Genomic DNA, 21228 nt, shown 5'->3' with positions numbered 1-21228 from the left:
ACAGGACTCAGTCCCCAGAAACTCATCCAAGAGTTGGGAAGAGCTGAGTATGTGTTGCTGCAGGCCCATCTCTAGGCAGCAATGCGAAGCTGCTTGCTAAGCACTGTGCTCACAACTTGTGGAAGGGGAAGCAGGGATGCAAGGGGCCATGTACCTACCGTTCCCAGTGTTTTATGTTAGTCTATCCAAGACAGAGCATGGAAGCCTCTTTGGTGACATACTAATTCCTTTCAATTAACTGTTATCACATGCCTTCGGATTAATAAGATGTGCTAGAAAGACAGCCTGTTACCCAGACGCCTCTCGCCCTGATTCACTGTACATCAGCTGTGTTAATAATGCTTCACAACTTCTCTTTCCTGCTAAAAGCTCAAATGAGAGTTGATACGGCACATCACGAACTCCACATATGGCCCTCTACAGTCTCCACAGCTCCTACAAAAGAGCTCATTTGACTCACTAATACATTCCTAGTTCAATCTAAAAACAAATATGAAAAACTAAGGAAAATGAAAAACAAAAAAGATAGTGAATTTCACATGCGGCATCTACCTTCAAGGCTAAAATAGCACCCAGGCTCAGCTTAGCTCCTGCAAGCACTGTGTGCACTGATTTACAAGACTATCTTCCAACCCCAAGAAAAGCAGATAACTGATTTTGGTGAATTAGCCCAACCATTCTTAGCAGGAGCTGCATTTTTTTTTCCATGAAAATTATTGAAGAGTAAGTCACAGATTGAACTAGTCAAAAGTAACATGTAGTCTCTTGCATTAATTTTCCCAAAAGAAAAGAGGTTTTATTTTAAATTATAATCAAACCAGCCAAATGACTTTAACATTGAGTTCCCATTAGATATTTCTCTGTCAAATCTAAGTATAATCTCTCTGTGGAGAATAACATTGTCTGCTTCTAAGACCAACACTTACATATGTCAAACAAGCAGACAATCTCCCAGGGTAATGAAATGTGAATTCTATGTACTTTATTCTTCAGATATTTTCAATATAATTTAAACGCCCTGCCACCTCCCAGTAGTTAAAATAACTACTTTTTCCCTTAAAAGTCAGACACTTAACTGATTTTAAGTCACCCTGTTCCTAATCCCTGTATAAAACATGACTGTCGGCTGCACCAGTGACTGCGTGGAACCTCACGGACACAAAGGGACAGAAACTCCATAACCAGACGGCACATGAAATAATCAGCCTGTTGAGAAGCATGAATTAATCCTACTGTGTGCTAACGGGTAATAAAAGCCATCCTCTAATCTAACAAAATGGGAGCATATTTACTCTGAACAGCTGATACACAACATTCCAAATGGTTTCTCAGACTTGAACCTAAGTGTGCAGTGTGACCCTGTACAATCCTGGACAGTGCATTAGTTGGCAAAGAATGCAGGCTAACTAAAAGCTGGGCCATGGAGAACCGCAACACAGGTAGTTCTTGTCTTTGGGACTGACTTCCTTTGGAACATTCTCATTTAAAAAATTAAAACAATCTACTTCAAGTTAATATCCCAAAAACCTAGCAAAGACTGAAACAACACCAATATGTGTCAATATTTAATCACCACAGACAATGATAATGATGAAAGTAAGAATAATGATAGGAAACATTTAAAGAAACCAGGACACAAGGTCACCCATGTACAGATACAATACCAGACATCAGTGTCAACTAAGCTGCTTTCATGGACTTGAAAAGCAAGCAATCTACTGCATTCAAAGACATCCAAATTCTGATGGAACTTGGTATTAATGTCTCCCAAAAGGACATCCCACAACTGTTGTGATTGTCTAAGCAAGGTTCTATACTCTGTGTGTTCAAGACATCATCTCCTAAAAGTATCTAAAAGAAAAACCTCATGGCAAGATCTTGTTTGATCCTTGAAGTTTAAATGTCTTTTCCAGAGTGAGTTTGGAAGTGGCGGTGCACAGGATAGCATCAGCCACTCCTGCACAGCACACAACAGTTTTCTTCTGTCTCTGCTACTGCGCGTGCACACACACAGTGGGGGACTTAACCTAGAACCTTACTAGTCATATACTATACCAGTGAGATACATTTTTTGTTTGTTTACTTAATATTTAGTTTGAGATTGGAATATCACTAAATTGGTAATATAGCCTTGAACTTAAAATCTTCCCTCCGGTTCCCTCCTTGCATGGGAGACTTCACAAAGAGTGAGCCCAAGCGCCCTACAGTCATCTCCCCTTGTCAGCCCACGATGACTATTACCCTTTATTTCCCAGATCTCTGGAATCCACCCTAGCTTCAGTGCCGGGGACCAAACCCAGAGCCTCACAAACTTATGGACTGTAGGCGAGGGCTCTGCCTACACTTGATGTCTGGTGGCACTTACAACAGTCCAAAGGTTCATCACAGATCACAACCCACCACATCTTTAAAAGTCTACTTCTAGACCCACCCATATTTTTTTCTAAGTCTCTACAAATAAGACCTTGGAATTTGAGAGACAAAGTAGATAACTAATGCACTCTAACATTTGCTAGTTCTTGGAACAGGGACAATGTGTCACCCATGCTTGTAGCATCTCCCCAGTAAAAGGCTGAACCACTCTGGGCTTTCAGAGGCACCTGGTTAATTATTACTCAGCACCTGGTAGCTTGCAGGAGTACTGCTCTGGACAGAGTTCTGGTTTGACAGTCAAGAGTCCACACAGTGGAACACAGTACTATATGCCTGCAATCCCAGCACTCCGGAAGCTAAAGCAGGATCATGAGTTAGTTCCAGGACAGCCTGAATTTGAGCCACATAGCAAGACTTTGTCTCAACTGCTGTGGGAGAATGCTCTTGTACACTGTAAAGATTTGTCACTTCTATTGGTTTAATAAAATGTTGACTGGTCAGTGACCAGGCAAGAAATATAGGAGGAACAACGGGACTAGGAGAATTCTGGGAACAGGAAAGGCAGAGACCCAGTCACTAGCCAGATAAGAAGAGAATGTCTTACTGAGAAAAGGTAACAAGTCACGTGGCTAAACATAGACAAGAATTATGGTAAGAGCTGAGTTAATAGGCCAAACAGTTTATAATTAATATCAGCCTCTGTATGTGTTTCTTTGGGACTGAACAGCTGTGGGACCAGCTAGGACAGAAATCTGCAGCTATACTCAACAAACAAAGCAAAAAAGAGTTATGCATGATATAACCATAAGCTGTTAAAAAAATTGCCTTGAATTTTTTAAAATTAATTCCAGAATTAAAAAAAAAAAGTTTTAGAAAGACTAATGTTTCAATTCTCCTTTATGATAATCTAGGAATCTAAAACAGATTTATTTTAAAACCAGATTTCTAATTCATTACAATTCATTAATAATGAAAGAGATCTTAACAACTATTATCCCCACCAAACAAAAAAGGTTTAGAAGCAAGTCGGGCTATTTATGCCTATACTCACCAAAACGAGGAAACCGAGGTAGGAGCATGTTCAAGAGCTGGAGGTCAATCCAGGCTAGTGAGTGCCAGGCCATCCAATGCAAGGACCAAGGGTACAGGACAGGAAACATTCAAACATTTGCCCAAGGGAACAAGTCTAGCCAGAAGCAAAATATTCTTTTTGGTTTGGTTTATATTTTCTGTTTGTTTTTTGAGACAGGATTTCTCTGTGCAGCCTTGGCTGTCCTGGAACTCACTCTGTAGATCAGATTGGTAGAGAACTCAAGACATCCACCTGCCTCTGCCTCCAACTGCTAGAATTAAAGGTGTGCACCACCACTCCTGGCCAGAAGCAAACTATTCTTAATCATTACTAAATGACTAGTGAATACAATATATACTTAATCACCATCAAACTTCTTTTTGAAACAAATTCCCTACAAAAAAGGGGGGAGTGGTCATTGAACATCAAAAAGTTCTGTCTTACTATAAATACTGCCATGGATGTAGTGTTAAGACTGGCTTTTGTGAACTAAAAAATATCGGCTTAAATTTCAGACTGATCATTTGTATCTCAAAAATTAGTAATACTTCGCTAGCCTGTGATACATACGGCTCCCAGAGATGACTCCAGCATCCAATCTGACCTGCTCATCTTCACTGTCTCCACTGACCATCCAACTCAGGAGGCTCACTACACAACCTCTGAGGCAGTCACAAGTGAAATACAGCTTTCTTAAGACAACTGGTTTTTGTTTTTTAATCCCAGCTGCCAACACTGTGGGGAGAGGGTGTGCTCTGGGATTCCAGCCTATAGCCCCAGATCAGATGTTACCAAGGACCTGCATCAGGCCTAGTTCTGAAGCCTCCTAGCTGAAATCCAGCTGTCCCACAGCCCGGAAATCATGTCCATCTTTCCAATTCTTACTCCCAACCTCTGTGAGCATAACAACACCAAGTTTAAAGTGGCAGTCACAGTAAGTTAAACACAAAAAGGCTCTTGTATGGGCAAGCATCCGGTTCTCATGTTGCTCTTAATAAAAGTGCTTACCAAATGAGAGGAACCGGGAACACACAGTAACGTTTCCATCTACACCTTACGAAAATGCCATTCTTCAGAATGCCTTTCTACATCGTGGCAGGTGGTGTCTGCAGCTCAATTCAAAACTAAGGCATCCCGCCAGCGCCTACACCTAACAAACTGTACTGCTTGTTGCGAGTATCTAAGTCCTCGAATGCTATTCTCTATTCTAATGCATTTGCACAGTAATTAAATCTCTTTCCTTTCCTAAACTGTGAGAGCTTCCTCGACAGGGCCATTTCTTTTCTTTTTACTCCGTACTACTATGCCTGGCATGTAAAAGGCACTCATTAAATTTTTGCTGAATAAACAAAACAGACCTTGTTATCTGGTATCCAAATTCACTGCAGATAAGATGCAGAAAAATAGAAAAGGGTAATTCTTATTTAAAACACACACACACACAAAATTCCATTTTAAAGGGGTCACACTCTGGCTAGGGATGTAGTCAGTAGAATGCTTGCCTCTAGCATGTTTTAACCCCTAGTATTATGGGGGGAGGATATATGTTTAAATATATGTATGCATATATATCATAATATAAAATGACAAGAACAATAAGATTATCCTATAATGTACCAATGACAAGTCTGGAAAGTTCTACGAAACAAATTATAAAGTAAATTATCCTTGTTACTTGTCATTTGAGACTATTGCCTTAATAAAATTGTCCTTATGATTGCAGTATGGTTAGAAACCTAAACAGACTATAGGAAGACTCGGTAAAAATGGCCAAGAAGTCATTCCATGGAACAGTAAGGTCTCAAAGGGGCTTCTTGGGTCATGTTCAACCTCACTCACTTATCCAGCAACTTCTTAACTCTTTTGGAGAACAAAAGACACCCCAAACTGACAGAACAAGCCCCCCCCCACAGGGACAACTGATCTGAACTCTTAGAAACAAGCTATGGGTGCTGGACACCATTCAAAGGAATAAAAGCGAGGGAAGAAGATGAATGAGTGAGCTTCGTTAGACTCTGAACTGGATTAGGTTCAGCTTTGAAAACCAAAGCTTAACGGGGCACTTGAAGATGCCTGGGAAAAGACAGAAGACATCAGGCATTCATTCTGATGGTTGAGTACAGCCCTGGGTGTGTTTGTGTGCTGACACTAGACAGCGTTTTTAAGATGTTCTTTATGGGTGAAGAACGCTATCTGCCTCATAACTCGGAAAGGTTTGTCCTACACACACTGAGAGAGGATGGGGAGAGAATAGACCTACATAAGATGTGAGTATGAAATTCACACAGGCACTCACTTCATTGTCCTTCCCCTCCTTTGGAAAGGGATTTCTCACAAGGAAAAGAGAGAGAATCGTTAGGACATCCCACACTCCAATAATTACGTAGTTTGAAACTTTTCGTTTCAGGAAAACAAAAAGTGTAAGAACAACTTATTTTAAAAGTTGTGTTTAAGATATTTTGCGGAGCTTAGAACAAGAGAGAGCCTCCTCCACCTGAGGCCTGGCCTGCTGTACTTAATATGGTCAGTGGCTGTTGACCCAATATTAACGGATGACAGACAGCCTTCTGACTTACTCTACAAATTAAAATGAGAAATTATGGGTAGTACTAAAGCCATGAGTGGGGGTACACCCTTAATCCCAACACCTTGGAGGCAGAGACAGGAGGATTTCTAGTCTACATAGTGAGTTCTGTGAAAGTCGGCACTACACAGTGAGCTACTGTCTCAAAACAAGCTAAAATTGGGGGCTGGGGATGGAAAGAAGGCTCAAGGGTTAAGAGCACATACTGTTCTTCCAGAGCACATACAAAGTCAGGGGCTTACAACTACCTTAATTGCAGCTCTAGGGATGGAATGCCTCTGGCCTCCATGAGCACCAGCATCTATGTGCAGGCGCACACAATACACATAATACATTTTTTATATAAGTAAACTTTGGAGAATTAGAATATTTTCACAAGTGTAATTATAGTATATATGGTGTGTGAACTCTAAAGGCTAGGCTCTTTGGATAATTGTAGAATTTCATCATCTCTTGAGGCATTAGCCCTTCAAGTAATCCTTCTGTTCTCATTATTGCTTCTTCAATAGAAGCAGTGCCAACCCTGGCATCCTATCTTTGTGTTCCATTTGGTTTGTTACCTTTCTCGAACCACAAGTACCCAGTTTCCTTCAGCTTTTCTCCTCTCCACTATAAACTGAGATTATTAATACCTCTTTTTTCTAGAGTGTCCAATACTCTGCAGAGGAAAAATCCAATAAATCCTGATGTTTAAAAAAAAAATCTGATTTTATCAAAGTCACAAAGCAAAAATGTGTTAATTGTTTCTGAGGCAAACACAGTGAATTTGCTTCCGTTCCTGTAGGACAATTTTAATCTATACTTGGTTCATTGAGCAACTTAGTAATGACTTTGGAACATTTTTGGACTCCTTTTGTTCTGTTCATTATTTCAGTGTTAAGATTAGCAACAGGAATTCCTAAAATAATTTTCATGTCAAAGGCATGCTTCCTAAGTTTTAGAATAACTCATCTGCTTTCTCTAGGCAAATCAAGAGAAAATGAAGTTACAACACAACATGTACCCACAGGAAGACAACACTCCTCGGAACAAAGTTTGATGGACACAGTAGAAACAGAAAGACTCGAAGGTTAAGTATTTGGCGTTATCATTCTATAATAAGTGTGAAATTACATTATTAGGAAAGAAATGTTGTGGGAAGATCAATCTACTAATGACTTACAGCAGAGAAGCGGATTTAAGTGCCAGCCAAAACAGTCTTTAGGCTGTTCAGCTGTTCTACACACTGTCTGCAGTGAGAGATAAGCACGCACATATGTACAGTATATATATACACACACACACGTGTACACACACAGTGTGTGAGCGCGCGCGTGTGTGTGTGTGTGTGTGTGTGTGTGGTGGTTTGAAGGAAGTCACACTATTGGGAGGTATGGCTTTTTTGGCCTTGCTAGAGCAAGTGTATCATAGTGGAGGCAGGCTTTGAGAGCTCATACATGCTCAAGCCATGCCCAGTGAGTCTACTTCCTGCTAACTGCATATCAACATGCAGCGGCTCCTTCTCCAGCACCATGTCTGCCTACACATCACCATGCTCCTCATCATGATGATGGACTAAACCTCTGAAACTCTAAGCCACTGCCTCAGTTAAATGTTTTCCTTTAGAAGAGTTACCATGGCCGGGCAGTGGTGGCGCACACCTTTAATCCCAGCACTCGGAAAGCAGAGGCAGGTGGATCTCTGTGAGTTTGAGACCAGCCTGGTCTACAAGTTCCAGGACAGGCTCCAAAGCTACAGAGAAACCCTGTCTCGAAAAACAAAAGCAAAACAAAAAAAGCCCTAAGACAATATGTATACGTGTAGCATGTATATACGTACAATGTGAGTGCATATGTGTGTGCATGTGCATGCATATGTATGTGCATATGTGTGGGTATATGTATAGTGTCTGTGTATAGCATGTGTGTGTACACATGGTATATGTGCACATGCACACAACACGTGTTCTGAAGTATAAGTTCCTCAATCATTCAGATGTGCACACTTTAGGTATATTTACAGGACACAATGGATATTACACGTCTTACAGATGAATCCAAGAATTTTAGTTCCTGCTCTTTTGAAGAACATATATGGAAAGTTGTCTTGGTTTGCTCCCTTCTGTTCTCATGTCATCATGCATTGTTTTCTTTCTTCCCTTGACTAGAAACACCAGTCACCAGTGCTTTTGTACTTAGTAAAGTACTAATACATCAAGATGCAAGGAGATGGACACACTCTTCTTGCTTTCCTCTGCCTTGATTATTTTACAGACTTCCCTGCACAGTCCCTCTTTACACTGGTGTTAAAACATGCATGCACACTAGAATGACATGCACAGAGTAGCCCAGGCCAGCACCTGGGGAGATATCCAGATGCAAATGCTAATGGAGGGCTGCCCCAACCTCCTCCCCATTTCTTCCCCACATACCCACCAGCCCCTCCCTCACACAGAGCGTGATACTGAAAGGAAGTGGGCCAGGCCAGTCCAGGTGTGGCGGCCCAGCTGCTTCCTGCCTGAGTGCTGGCAAGCTCAAGCTCCAGTGTTGTGGTCCCATCCACTTCAATATCCAAGCACAATGCTGGGTTTTTGAAGGGAAGCGATAACTATCAATACATATTTCCAATCATCAGTGATGTTTGTGTTATTTTCTTGTATTATATCTAATATCTTAGTCTTCCATTCGTCTTCAGTTCATAATTACATGTGCCACTTGACTAAGATAAAGGTACATCATACACCAACCACCAAGCTTTCCAGGGGATTTCTGCTTCCTTCACTAGTCTAGTCTTTATATCACCTGTTTACTTTGCAAAGATTCTGATGGTGGTGAATACAAAAACTAACATTTCCAGGGAATTTTTCCACCAGCCTTGAATGGAAAAGCCTTAAGGAATCAAGGCATTAATACAACTTAAGACTTCAGCAAGAATATACACTGAATAAACAAGGCTCAAACGGAATTCCAGAAAATAATTCTTTTCCTCTGGGAAAGGAAGGGGTAGAGGCGACAGAGTCACATACACCTGACAAACCTTACATTCACTGTGTAGCTGAGGATAAACTTAAACTTCTGACCCCTACCCCCCACACACATCACATCTTCCCCCATCACTGCGACTCTGCCCATCTTCCATCTCCATGTCTCCAGTATTATATCTAGGGAGGGGGAAAGAGATTAGGAGCAACGGATGAAAGGGAAAGGGGGAAAACGTACAGAGCCAACCCTGGTGGAACCAGTGCACTTATTTATCATTCCAACTTCCGCTACACGAGAGTGAGCAGTGACTGGTGGGTTCGTGGCTCGTGCTTCTATTCTACACACAGCCCCTTGCAGCACAGGCAGCAGGGACAGGAATCCTCTAGAGCTGGCAAGCCCGAGTCTCCGTTAATACCCAGGCCAAGACGTCACTGTGTTGAATCTGCAGAAATTCTCATTCTGAATTTTAGTGGATTTCTCTGTTCCTTACTTAGGAGGCTAACGAGTATATATGGAACAATCTCCTTCTCCCATCCCAACAATAACTACTCAAAAGTGACTGTGTGCTAAGTGAACGTTACAGTTATGAAGGATTCTAACCATCTACATACAGTTAGGATTTTAAGTGATATGGATCTGGTGATTAGCACACTGGAGCCCTGGGCTTGATACACAGCACCACAAAAATATATGGATAAAATAGAATAATACCACATACACATACATTAATAATATCATTAAAAAATTGTTCCTGCCAGGCAGTGGTGGAATATGCCTTTAATCCCAGCACTCAGGAGGCAGAGTGAAGCAAATCTCTGTGAGTTCGAGGCCAGCCTGATCTACAGAGTGAATTCTAGGACAGCCAGGGATATTTAGAAAAACCCTGTCTCAGAAAACCAAAGGGGTGGGGGAGGTTGTTCCTTAGGCTAAAAAGACGGTTCAGTGGCTAAGAAACAGTACTGGCTGCGCTTTCAGAATTCCCTGGAGATTCCCAGCACCCACATAGCCACTCAAAACTATCTATAGCTCCAGTCTTTGGGGATCTGATGTCTTCTTCTGGCTTCTGTGGACACCAGACATGATCAGACATGTCATGCATGGACAAATGTGCAGCCAAACACTCATACACACAAAGTAAAAATACTTTTTTAAAAATGTTAATCATAACTACCTAAATTCTTTGTTTCGCCGGGTGGTGATGGTGCACGCCTTTAATCCCAGCACTTGGGAGGCAGAGGCAGGCGGATCTCTGTGTTCGAGATCAGCCTGGTCTACAGAGCTAGTTCCAGGACAGGCTCCAAAGCCACAGAGAAACCCTGTCTCGAAAAACCAAAAAAATAAAATAAAAAAAATAAATAAATTCTTTGTTTCGACAGGCTCTAAAGATGGCCTAGAAATGAGTGATGATCAAGGACCCTTGAGAATAGTGCTGAGCAATATCCTCAGACCAGTATATGTGTGTGTGTGTGTGTGTGTGTGTGTGTGTGTGTGTGTGTGTGTGTGTGTGTGTATTTGTTGCTAAATGTTTTGGTTTGGTTTGGGTTGGGTTTTTGATACAGCATTTTTCTACATAGCCCTGGCTGTCCTGGAACTCACTACGTAGACTAGAAATGAGAAATGAAAATGAAATTTATGCCCTGGCAATGCTGAAGCTAAAAATGAAAATGAAATTTATGCCCTGGCAATGCTGAATGCATGGGTGGTTCTGTAGTTGGTCCATATTGGGTTTCACGATCTAAGTTGAAGAGGACAACTGTCCAGGTATGTCTCTTCCTCAAGAAGGCACCAGATCTCATTACAGATGGTTGTGAGCCACCATGTTTGTGCTGGGAATTAAACTCAGGAGCTTGGGAAGGCCAGGCTTAACCACTTAACTACTTAGCTATCTCTCCACCTGGCCTCTAAATCAGAGATTCCCCTGCCTCTACCTCCCTAATGCTAGGATTAAAGGCATACACCACCACACCTCGTACAATTCAATATTCTAACTTACATTTTCAAAATAACTCAATTTTTTTTATTTGCAAGCATATTAACAATGAAAAGAGAAATTTTAAGACAAATATCAAATGTTCTTACAAAAGCAACTGTGACACAAATGTAGAGGAAGTCGGTTCATGATGACCCATGAACAGATTATATAAGGAAGATGGAGCTTGCTGGAAGAACCCACCCTCATTCAGCTGTGGCCTGGAATGGGCAAAGAGCAGTTAGCATCAGCTAACTGGAACTCACACTCTCCAAGTGAAGCCTTTGGAGGTCCGGAACAGCATGTCATAGGGATATAAGCTACTACTATCAGAAAACCCCATGCACTGCGCTTCCATCTGACAACAGGCCCTGGGTCCTGGCAGCTGGAACATTACAAGCAGTGCCTGCGGATCCTGGAAGAGCACAGGAGTTTCCTGAGAGTGCGCCTGCTCCCTGCAAACAATTGAGCAGACAGAAGAATTCCACAAATAGCATAGCAGAAGTCAGATGACTGAATATATTAGCAGCCTTCTTTTGGGTCTCTGGTATCGCAACACAGAGCCATCGGTGCTCCATGGAGAACACAGCACTCGCCCAAAGGCATCGCCCAAACTGGGCCCCAGTTACACGTACAGCATCAAATCTGGGCCCCACAGTTACATGTACAGCATCAAATCTAGTTTGAAGAAATAAGAAACCAAACAGCTAGGCCAACTCCTCATCTTTTCCAAACCTATATCCCTGAAAGTGTTCCCTCAACTATTTTCTACCTATCCCCAACAATCGAGCTTTCCATCAAGAGAGCAGACAACAAGAATATGCTTTTATAAAATGAATGGACTGATGTTTTAAGGCTCTGAATGTTGAGCCTTAAAGCCAGAAGGAACCCCAAATGAGCAGGCCAGAAGTAGGAGCTGCCTGGGTGTTCCAAAGCACTTCCACAGCTTTACTGTGTGGCCCTGGAAGTTACCTGACAGCTATGTGTCCATTTCCTTCCTGAGTGACAAGAGAGAGATGCTACAACTATGAACAACTGCTTCCTAGCACCCAAGAAACCAAGTGCATCTACACCTCACTCCAAAGCCATTTCAGCAGAGGCCGCTTAGTAAACTCCGCCATTTTACTTCATTGATTTGCCCACTTCACATAAAGACAAAAAGTTCTTGAAGTTTCAAGAATGGTTGAGGTGTGGGTTGCACTTGACTCACAGGTCCTGACCTCTCGTCCAAGGTCAGGCCCTTTAAGCCCCAGTCACAGACAGACCTGCTGGCAGCATCTGCAGAACTTCAACTATTTTTCCACATCTATTTCTTATTACAGATTTACAACTAAATGAGAGTTCTATGGACATTCGCTGTAACCTAGATCCCTAATGGGAAGCCATCGTCAGACTACCCCTTCACATAAATCCTCCTTGAACTCCAACCTCCTGTAACAGGAGGGTAGCAACTTCTATGTCTGTGTTTGTGGCCAGAACCAAAACAATGAAAACTCATCAAAAAGCCCAGGAGGTGGCTGGCAGTATCCCTGTGATGCTGTAACTACAGACTCTGTGGTCCCATCAGGGGAATATTTAACAGCTTGGGGGTGGTACGTAAGCATATGCATTTCTGTGTGCATACACGTGTGCATGTGAAGGCCAGAACTCCACACGGGGCAGCTTCCACTTTATTCTCCATCGCACTTTTTAAGAACAGGGTCTCTCCTTGACTGCAGAGTCCACAGTTGGCTAGACTAGCTGGCAAGTGAGCTCCAGGGATCACAGCCGTAAGGACACCAGGCTCACATGGGTACTAGAAATCCACATTCGGGTCCTCAAGTTTGTGGTGCAAATGTGTTACTGACTGAGCCATCAACTTTTTTATTCTGAACATAAAATTTTTCTCAGGAAAAAGATGACAATCCCAAATCAAAGCAGAATTTGCTAGATAGTATCTACTTGAAAAAAGACTGATACAACAAATCAAGTGAAATGAAGGCAAACATTTTCTCCAAAGGTCTACCTCGAAGATGTAAGGGAAAGAAAGAGGGAAGAAGGAGCCCTTCACGCAGTTTGTGGTCCCTCTCCAGTCAGGCTCTGTGATTCCCAGCTTTTACTACCCAAGTACACTGTCAAGGTCAGAGCAGTGGCGTCTCCACCAAGGACTGTGAATAAACGGATGAAGCAATGGCTATAGGAGGAAATAATGCAGAGGAAAGACCTACATATCAAGCCCCAAATAAGGACTCTGCTGAACCCAGGGACCAGAACACAGCAGAACTTGCTGGCTTGAGGAAAACATTTCACCAGAATTAACAGCTAATTTTAATTTTCCTTCTATTTGTCAACTGCTACCTAGATGAAGGTCTGCAGTACGTTAAAGTACTTGTTAGCAACACCTAGCTATGTGCAGTCTCCTCCTGATTGCTGACACCATTCCCCGAGCCTCCGAAGCAGCAGAGTGAAGCAGTAACATAGGTCCTCTGCGCATTTACGCTCGCTACATTTCCAACTAGGGAACCAAATGAGCACTGTCCTAAAATAAATCCTATTACATTGACATAGCCAATGAAGCCAGAAATGTTGTAAATGATCAACATTAATTGGTAAACACAGAGAATCTTTGCTCAAGAAGCTAAAAGTCTTGGCTCTACCTGCAGACCTGCTAACCAGGCTTACTTCGAATGATATTCCTTTACTTTTCAGATGCCCACTTCTTTTCATTATAATGTTTACAACAACTAGGAAAACTGTATAGACTTCTAAAACAGCCACGGAAGTCCCACTGTCACCTCTGTGGGAAGGTGGCATCTAGAACCCATGGAGGGTATGTTTTCCTCACGCTGTGAACTGTACTGTGCAGCTTTCCCAGCTGGCTCTCTTTAAGAGGCTTTAGAGAGTGATATGACAATGGTGTCCCTTCTCTCCTTTGCAAATCCTAAGCCCTTCAAGAAGTAGAAAACAAAGAAAGAATAAGCGCATAAACACTAAGAGCCTCTTTTCCACTTAGAAGGGACACAAGAGGTAAAAGGAGTTTGTGATCAGAAAGGGTGAAAATCTAAATGTTTTGTTTTCCACCCCAAGGCTTTTGTCATTGCTGTGAATGGGCATCACTTCATTGGGGAGAAAGCCCCTGACTGGCTGATTTCATGATGACAGGGTGGTAGTTAGTTTCTTACTCCCTTCTATTTTCTTCACTTAAAAATCAATATAGCAGCCAGGTGGTGGTGGCCCCGGCAGCACGTGACTTTAATTCCAACCCTCAGGAGGCAGAGGTAGTAGGATCTCAAGTGAGTTCGAGGCCAGCAAGGTCTATAGAGTGAGTTAGGACAGCCTGGGCTACACAGAGAAACCCTGTCTTGAAAAAAAACAAGTAATAATCCTAGTAATTAATCAATACAGGTCTGGAGAGATTGCTCAGCAGTTGAGAACTCCGACTGCTCTTCCAGAGAACCAGGGTATGGTCCCCAGCATCCACACACAACTCACAACCATCTCTAACTCCAGTTCCAACAGAGCGGCCACCCTTTTCTGGCCTCTGTGAGTATCAGGCATGTGAGTCTATGGTACAAAGACATACATGCAGGCAAAATATTCATACACATAAAATAAAACATCTTTTTTAAAGTCAATAAAGCATATAATCTACTACCAAACAAAACTAGTAATTAGAAAATAGTAAAAAGCTAACAACGTCTTAAACATTGGTTTTGTCAGAGTGCCACAACTGGTCAAGTTATCGAAGACACCTGAGCATTTCAGAAAAAAAATAATCTTAAATCTAAAAAAATGCTTTAGTCGGGCAGTGGCGTCAAGTACCTTTAATCCCAGCACTTGGGAGGCAGAGCCAGGTGAATGTGTGAGTTCAAGGTCAGCATGGTCTACAGGGTGAGTTCCAGAACAGCCAAGACTGACTCACAGAAACTGTCTCAAAAAAATAAATAAAAAATAAAAATAAAACTTAAAACCATTCTTTTTCTTTCCAACAATGTAAAGACAGCTTCAAAGAATGGCTTTTGTATACAATAGGACAAAAACAACTTTTAGAGACCCAAGCTGTGAGAAGTACACTCAGTAACCTGCTGTCATCTGAAACAGCTCTAAGGCAGAGTTCTTAGCTCCAACATGTGAAATGAAACCCTGATCAGAGATCCTGGGTTCTAGAGACTCTGCTTTAATAAGATACCACTATGGCGTGGGGATGGGGAACAATTCCAAGACACCCCTCTGACTGTCTTCTGTATTTCCTGCAAAAGATCTCTCACACTGAAAGTCATCTAAATTATAGCTAACCAATGAAGGGTTAAAATTTTTAAAAAATTATTAAGTACCCCCAAAAGCATTAAACTCCCATCAGTGACTGCCTTGAAGCCTCGGCCTCTGTACCCTGACATCTAAAGTCAAAGAAATCCTCTCTTTTAAAAGGAAAATTCCCAGGAGGAAGAAGGCTGAGCTCCAGCATGAGAGCACACAATGGAATCACCGCTGACAATGCACATCTTTTTCTAGATGTCTCCATATGCTTGAGAGGTTTTCCCATAGCCTGGCATTAGGGGACTTGCTACTCTGCCACCAAGAATCAACGAACATTTTCAAGAGAATGAAGTAAAATAATAGGTTGCTTTTATGAATTAGGGAAAGAGAAAAGGCCTCCAGAGTGGCCCTCTGTAACCAAATTAACTAATGGTGGGAGTGTCTGGATGCTGCTGGATCCTGAACAGTAATTTACAATACTCCCCACTTCTGTCAGTGCAAATAAATGCTTGTTTTATCTTTGGCTTGACTCATTTATCACCAAAATAACACTTCAAAAGCTACAGCAAAATGCAATTTATTTCTACAAGAATGCTCAAAATTACACTGGATTGAGAATCTACATTGCAAATCTGAAAGTCACGTATTACAGACTACTGTTTCCCTGCAGTACAGTCTCTCTCAAATTCTTAGTAACCCAATAATAATAAAAGCTGAAGAACCCAGTATGAAAACCTAAGTATCATGCTCATAAAATATTTTTGAAATCCCAAAATTAAATTCCTGGATGACAAATTCCAAAATTGAACGGATTCTTGGTTTAGCACCACTCACTCTCTGAACACTCAAAGACACTAGGGATTGCAGTCGGGAGAAGGAAAGCTGCAGCTATGGGGTGGACTGACCTCCCCAACAAAGAACAGGAGAGCGAGCACGGACACACAGAAAGCAGGGCGGCAGCTGTTGTCTTTTTAACAGACCGCAATTCCCGCTGAGCAACCTGGGATCCTCCCAGGGAACCCCACCCCATCCCCCACTCTACCCCCGTTCCTGAAAGGCAGGAAGGAGTCCAGAAAGTCACTTCGCTGGTCCAAAACATTTAAAACAATCAAAGCTAGCTCTTGACCTCATACACAACAGAAGTAGCCACACACTGTGAAATTCATCTGTGTTTAAGGAAAAGTAAAAATTGTTAAGAATCTTTTGTATGGGAGTCACCTGGGAAGTTATACTTTACCCGCCCCGCGCCACTCACCCCCCCTCACCTTTTTTTCTGCAGACAAATATTCTTTGGCTAGTTTTGCACTTTAAATACTCATGCTCAGTGTCTCACTGATGCCTTGGTTGATAACTTCATTTTGTTTACCCAGGAGTAAGAGAGAGATAAAAAAATCAACACAGCATAAACCACAACTTTGTAAAATGTCACACCAAAACTAAACACAAAACTTAGAGAGTACACGACGCGAATTGGTGGCCTGGTTAAACGAGGACCCACTGAAGCCATCCGAACAAGGATGCATTAGCACTTCTAATAATCACCTGACACAAGGCCACCGAGCGCCTGCACGCTTTACCGTGCCCTTTCAATTTCATCGTCCCGCTGCTGGACGGAAGCCTAGTGAAACTAACGCAGACCTCCAAAGATCCCTAGCACGTACACCTGGCACTGAGCTCTAGAACACGGCCACTACCAACATATGCCATTTAAAACCGGGCCTCGCACAGACTGCCACATCCTGAGGTGGCTTTTAGACTTTGTCATGTATAAAACAACGCCTCTCGCGGCACCAGAGAAAAGCAGTATCTTCGCGCACCTCTGCAGGTCTCCCCAGGTCACAGATTCTGTGAGTGACACTATTCCACAAGCCGAGGTGCGGGCGACCAAGGGACGCGCCAGAGTGGAAGGCTCGCGGCGTCTCCATGACTCCCCCGCCCCGCGAGCAACTCAACCCTAACTGGTCGGAAGAAGCCCCGCCCCCTTCCTGCCTCCAGCTCCCACCATTGGCTTACCGATACCCGGCAGGTCAGTTCCCGCCGTCTATTGGCTCACTGCCCCATCAGTCAGGCCCAGCAAGATTCGGGTCGGTGGGAGGGGAAGGAGTCGGAGGAGGTGGAGTGGGAGTGGGATTAGAGGACGAGGTGGCGGAGGAGGGTGCTCAGGCTCCGGCTCCGGCTCGGGAAAGTTTCCCCTACCAGTAACAGGCTCTCTAAGGCGTGAGGCCCAACGCCGCTCGCGGCGAGGAAGGGGCTCGAGTCCCCGATTCCCGCCCCTCGGTCCGCAGGCCCCGGAAGCCACTTAGGGGAGGGGGAAGGGAGGGACCATGGAAGCAGGGACCGAGCCACCCCCGAGCGCGGCCGCGGCGCCTCCAGGACTCCCCCGAGGGGCGGGGTGCGGGCACTTCAGCCCGCGGCGCCGACCCTGGCCGCCTCCCCCGGGAGCCTCCAGGGCCCCGGAGAGCAGGGTCCCCCGGTCCAGGGCGTGACCCGGGCGCGCCGGCCGCCAGGACCCCTCCCGCTTCCCGCGGGGGCCCCCCAGGGCCTGTCCCTGCAGGGGCCGCAGGAGGGGGGGACGAAAAGGGGGCGCTGGCGAGCCAACCCGGAACCTCCCGGCCCGCCTCCCGCCCCCGGCCGCGGCCCCAGCGCGCCTCCGGCACACATGCCCGCACCCAGAAAGTTAAGTCAGGGGCGAGCCCGGCGCGGCGCCGCCGCCGCCCGACCCCAGCTCCCCGCCCCCACCGCGGCCCGGCCTGCGCGGCCCGAGCGCTGCCGCCCCGAAGCCACCCAGGCCCGCGGTCCCCAGACGCCCGAGCCCCCGCCGCCGCCCCTGCCAGCCGCGTCACCTTCACACACACCCCCGGCACTTCCCGGGTCCTGCCGCCCCTTGCCCGGCTCCCAACCCGTGCAGCAGCCGCCGCACGCCTCCCGGGAAGAAAGCACCGGCCGCGGCTGCGCTCGCCGGCCCGGGAGCCGCCTCCCCGGGCTCAGCCGCGCAACGCCAAGGCGGCCAGAGCCGGGACCCGCGACAAACCGCAGCTTCCCGGCCTGGTGCTCACCTCTCGGCCGGCGCCGCGGGCTGCAGCCTCCGCCCGCCTCGCGCTCCGGGGCTCGTCTCCAGAGCTCTCTCGCCCGGCGCCCGAGCGCCTCCTTTCTCTCCCGGGGACTCAGCGTCTTCCCGCCCTCCCCACCACCACCCCCCACCCCCAAGAGCCGAGTCCCCGGCTCGGCCGCGCCTCGAGGATGCGCGTCGCGGGCTCAGCACGCCCGGGCAGCGGTGCCCGCACACAACAACAGCCCGCCCGGCCGGCGCGCGGCTCCGCCGAGCTGCGCGCACCAAGGGCAGCGGCCCGGGTGGGGACGCAGCACCCCCCACCCGCCACCCGCGGGCCCCCAGGGGAGGCGCAGTTACCAGTGGGGCCGTCACGCCGTCAGGTGCCGGCTGCCGTCGGCGCTGACCTTCGCCGCAGCCGCGGGAGCCCAGGCTGCGGCCGCCATGTTCCCGTGTTAATAACTGCTGCCTGGTTGTTTATTTCAATGGAGATCCTCCCCCAGCTCCCTCCTCCTCCTCCTCCTCCTCCTCCTCCTCCTTCTCCGCGGCTCCGCACTTGCGGAGAGAGACACAGACCGCGCGAGCTCGCGAGCAGGGGAGGGGGCTCGGGCACCGGGCTGGCCCGCCCTCCGCCTCCCGGCCGCGACCGCCTCCGAGCGAGCGCTGTCACCGCGCAGGAGACGGGGCGGAAACTTGCGTCCCGCGCCCCCGAGCGTGGGCCCAGCCGCGTGTGGCTACCCCAGCCGCGGGGTCCTCAACATCTCCCTAGCCGGCGAGACTTCAGAGCCCCGAGAGTTGGACTACATGGGTGACTGTGGTCTAGGGACCGTGACCTATGGGTGACTACGAAGGGAGAGTCAACAGAGGACTCCATGCGAGGGCAAAGGGCAGTGCCCAAAAAGAAAGCTAGCGAAGGGGACAGGCCCGGGTCGGGGAGTGGAGGCCGAGGGAACGCCGCTCCGCCGACGGCGGAGACGATGCTGCGAGAAGGTCGCGGAAAACCTAGTGCCAGGGTCGCCCCGAGTAAAGCCTCCTGCGCGCGCTAAGGCAGGGCCCCGTTGCCAACAGCCTGCACCCCTCGCGCGCACCTCGGACAAGCTCCGCACCCAGGCGTTGCTCCGGGAGGCACCCCTTGGCCACCATGTCCCCTCGGCTCCTTCGAGGATACGCCTCCCCAGTTGCCGTCCCTAACGTCTGGAGGGGATGGAGGGGCGTGACCACAGGAGGCGAACTACAGGGGTGCCACCCTGCGATTGCTTGACAAAGCAAAGGCTGCACCGTGTTTAGGAAGATTGGGGGAAGCGTTCTCGGCACGCCGCGAGACGACAAAAGTTTTTGTTTTTTTTTTTTATTGGGGAATCCATTATCTAAGCCTCAGTTGGATTTGGGGGTTGAGGAGACGTGGAGGAGTATTATCGCAGAGAATCCCCTTTAAATGTATTTTGGTTTTTTAACTCTTTGGAAAAGCAACTTCTTTTTCCATTTAGGTATAATTAGTTGAAAGAAATGAGCAACATTTGTTTGCTTAACGGAAGTTATCAAAATATGGCAGGAACACGTTTCCTTATTTTGACTCTTATGAAAGGTCACTTGTCATAGACAATAATAGTGTTTATTGAACAGTAACGACTTGGCACTGCGTTAAGTGATTCACACACACTCCAATTTTAATCCTCAGACCTTGCAAAGTAAGTGCTATTTTTATACTTCACAAAACTTTAAAGCCTAAAGAAACATTTTTTGTAGGGTCACACAGTAAGCAAGGTGGCAAAAATTTGAGCCCAAAGCCATTAATTGCAAAACACGTGCTTTTTAATCGTGTTTTCAAGCTCCAATTTATTTGGGCAAAGAAAAAAGTATATGTCTGCTTGGTTATGGCTAGAAAATGTTTGTAAAACTGTGACCAACGTTAGCATTGGGGAGTGTTATCAGAAGGAGGAGGTCTACAATGGGATCCTTCCACTTTTTAATTTAGGGCTATGTCTAGTGTTTGGAATGTTTGTTTTGAACATGTGTTAACAGTAAATTTTAAAGACTTTTTTAAATTAGCTAGAATAACTAAATTATGTTCCCTGAAGACTCAAAAGGCTGCACCAGCTTGGGAACAGAACCAGGAAATGGAGGGTGTTCTTATGATCTGTCTTTCCCTTCTCTTAGACCATAATATACTAGCAGTGAGGTTGTGCTCCTCTGAGGACTGTCCTCATTCCGAGACTTAGATTTAAAAGTTAAGACTCTTCATGCCTTCTAGTCCTCCCTTTTTTTGGCTGAAGTCCAGAATCCATCAGCACTCAATGGCAACAGAATTAACACTTTAAAAAAAACTGCCCTTGATGTCTGTGCAAACAAAGGACTCCCTACTTCATTGCTGTGTTGTTACTCAATACAACTTCTTACTGCAGGCTCAAGACACATGACTGTTGCTAAAAAATCAAACAAACCAAAAAAATCTTACAGTAGCGTAATGAGTTCCATGTCCAGCTCTAACTGAGTTACTCCAGTTCAACCTGGGGGAATCATTTAACTTTTGCTTTATAAAACAGTGTCTGGACTTCACACCAATGTTGTAGCTATGGTAATTAGTTTGTTTTTATATTTTTTAAATTGTATTCTTAGAACCAGCCTTGTTGTCTATACATCTTGACTTAGAGCTGTCTTGAGTAACAATCTCTCCTGTATGTATCAACACATACTGAACAATGATTTCTGGGTTGCAAAAGACTATTACTTTTGTATCCTCTATGAAGTCTTTGTGCATAAGTCCAACAAACAGACAAGTATTACTATGTTCTGTTTGTAGAAAACAAAGTACATGGCCTTGTTTATGCACTTACCTTTATATTCACTAGATTGTTACTAGGACCCAGGGCACACCAGCCCCTGTGAGTCCCTCCAGTGACACTTGGAATTACATAGAGTAGCAAGTTTTAAATGTTTTTCTTTATTTATTGGGGGGGGGGGGTTGAGGCACGATTTCTCTGTAGC

The 21228-nt window shown here is 45.4% G+C and overlaps 1 protein-coding gene and 1 pseudogene across 3 annotated transcripts in view; both read right to left on the bottom strand.

The window, feature by feature from the left end:
• Positions 1 to 18772, bottom strand: part of Ncoa2 (nuclear receptor coactivator 2) — a 222814-nt gene extending 204042 nt beyond the window's left edge. For all 3 annotated transcript variants that reach the window (XM_005361880.3, XM_013351868.2, XM_026786560.1), the window contains exon 1: positions 18604 to 18772. The gene's annotated coding sequence lies outside the window, so the exon portion shown is untranslated. The remainder of the gene's footprint in view (positions 1 to 18603) is intronic.
• Positions 18773 to 20908: 2136 nt separating this feature from the next.
• LOC113457794 lies at positions 20909 to 21027 on the bottom strand (annotated as a pseudogene).
• Between the last annotated feature and the right edge of the window lie 201 nt (positions 21028 to 21228).

The sequence above is a fragment of the Microtus ochrogaster genome, linkage group LG5, assembly GCF_000317375.1.
Source record: "Microtus ochrogaster isolate Prairie Vole_2 linkage group LG5, MicOch1.0, whole genome shotgun sequence".
Classification (NCBI taxonomy): Eukaryota; Metazoa; Chordata; class Mammalia; order Rodentia; family Cricetidae; genus Microtus; species Microtus ochrogaster.
The sequence above is the reverse complement of the archived record's forward strand: the minus strand, read 5'-3'. Positions and strand labels throughout refer to the sequence as shown.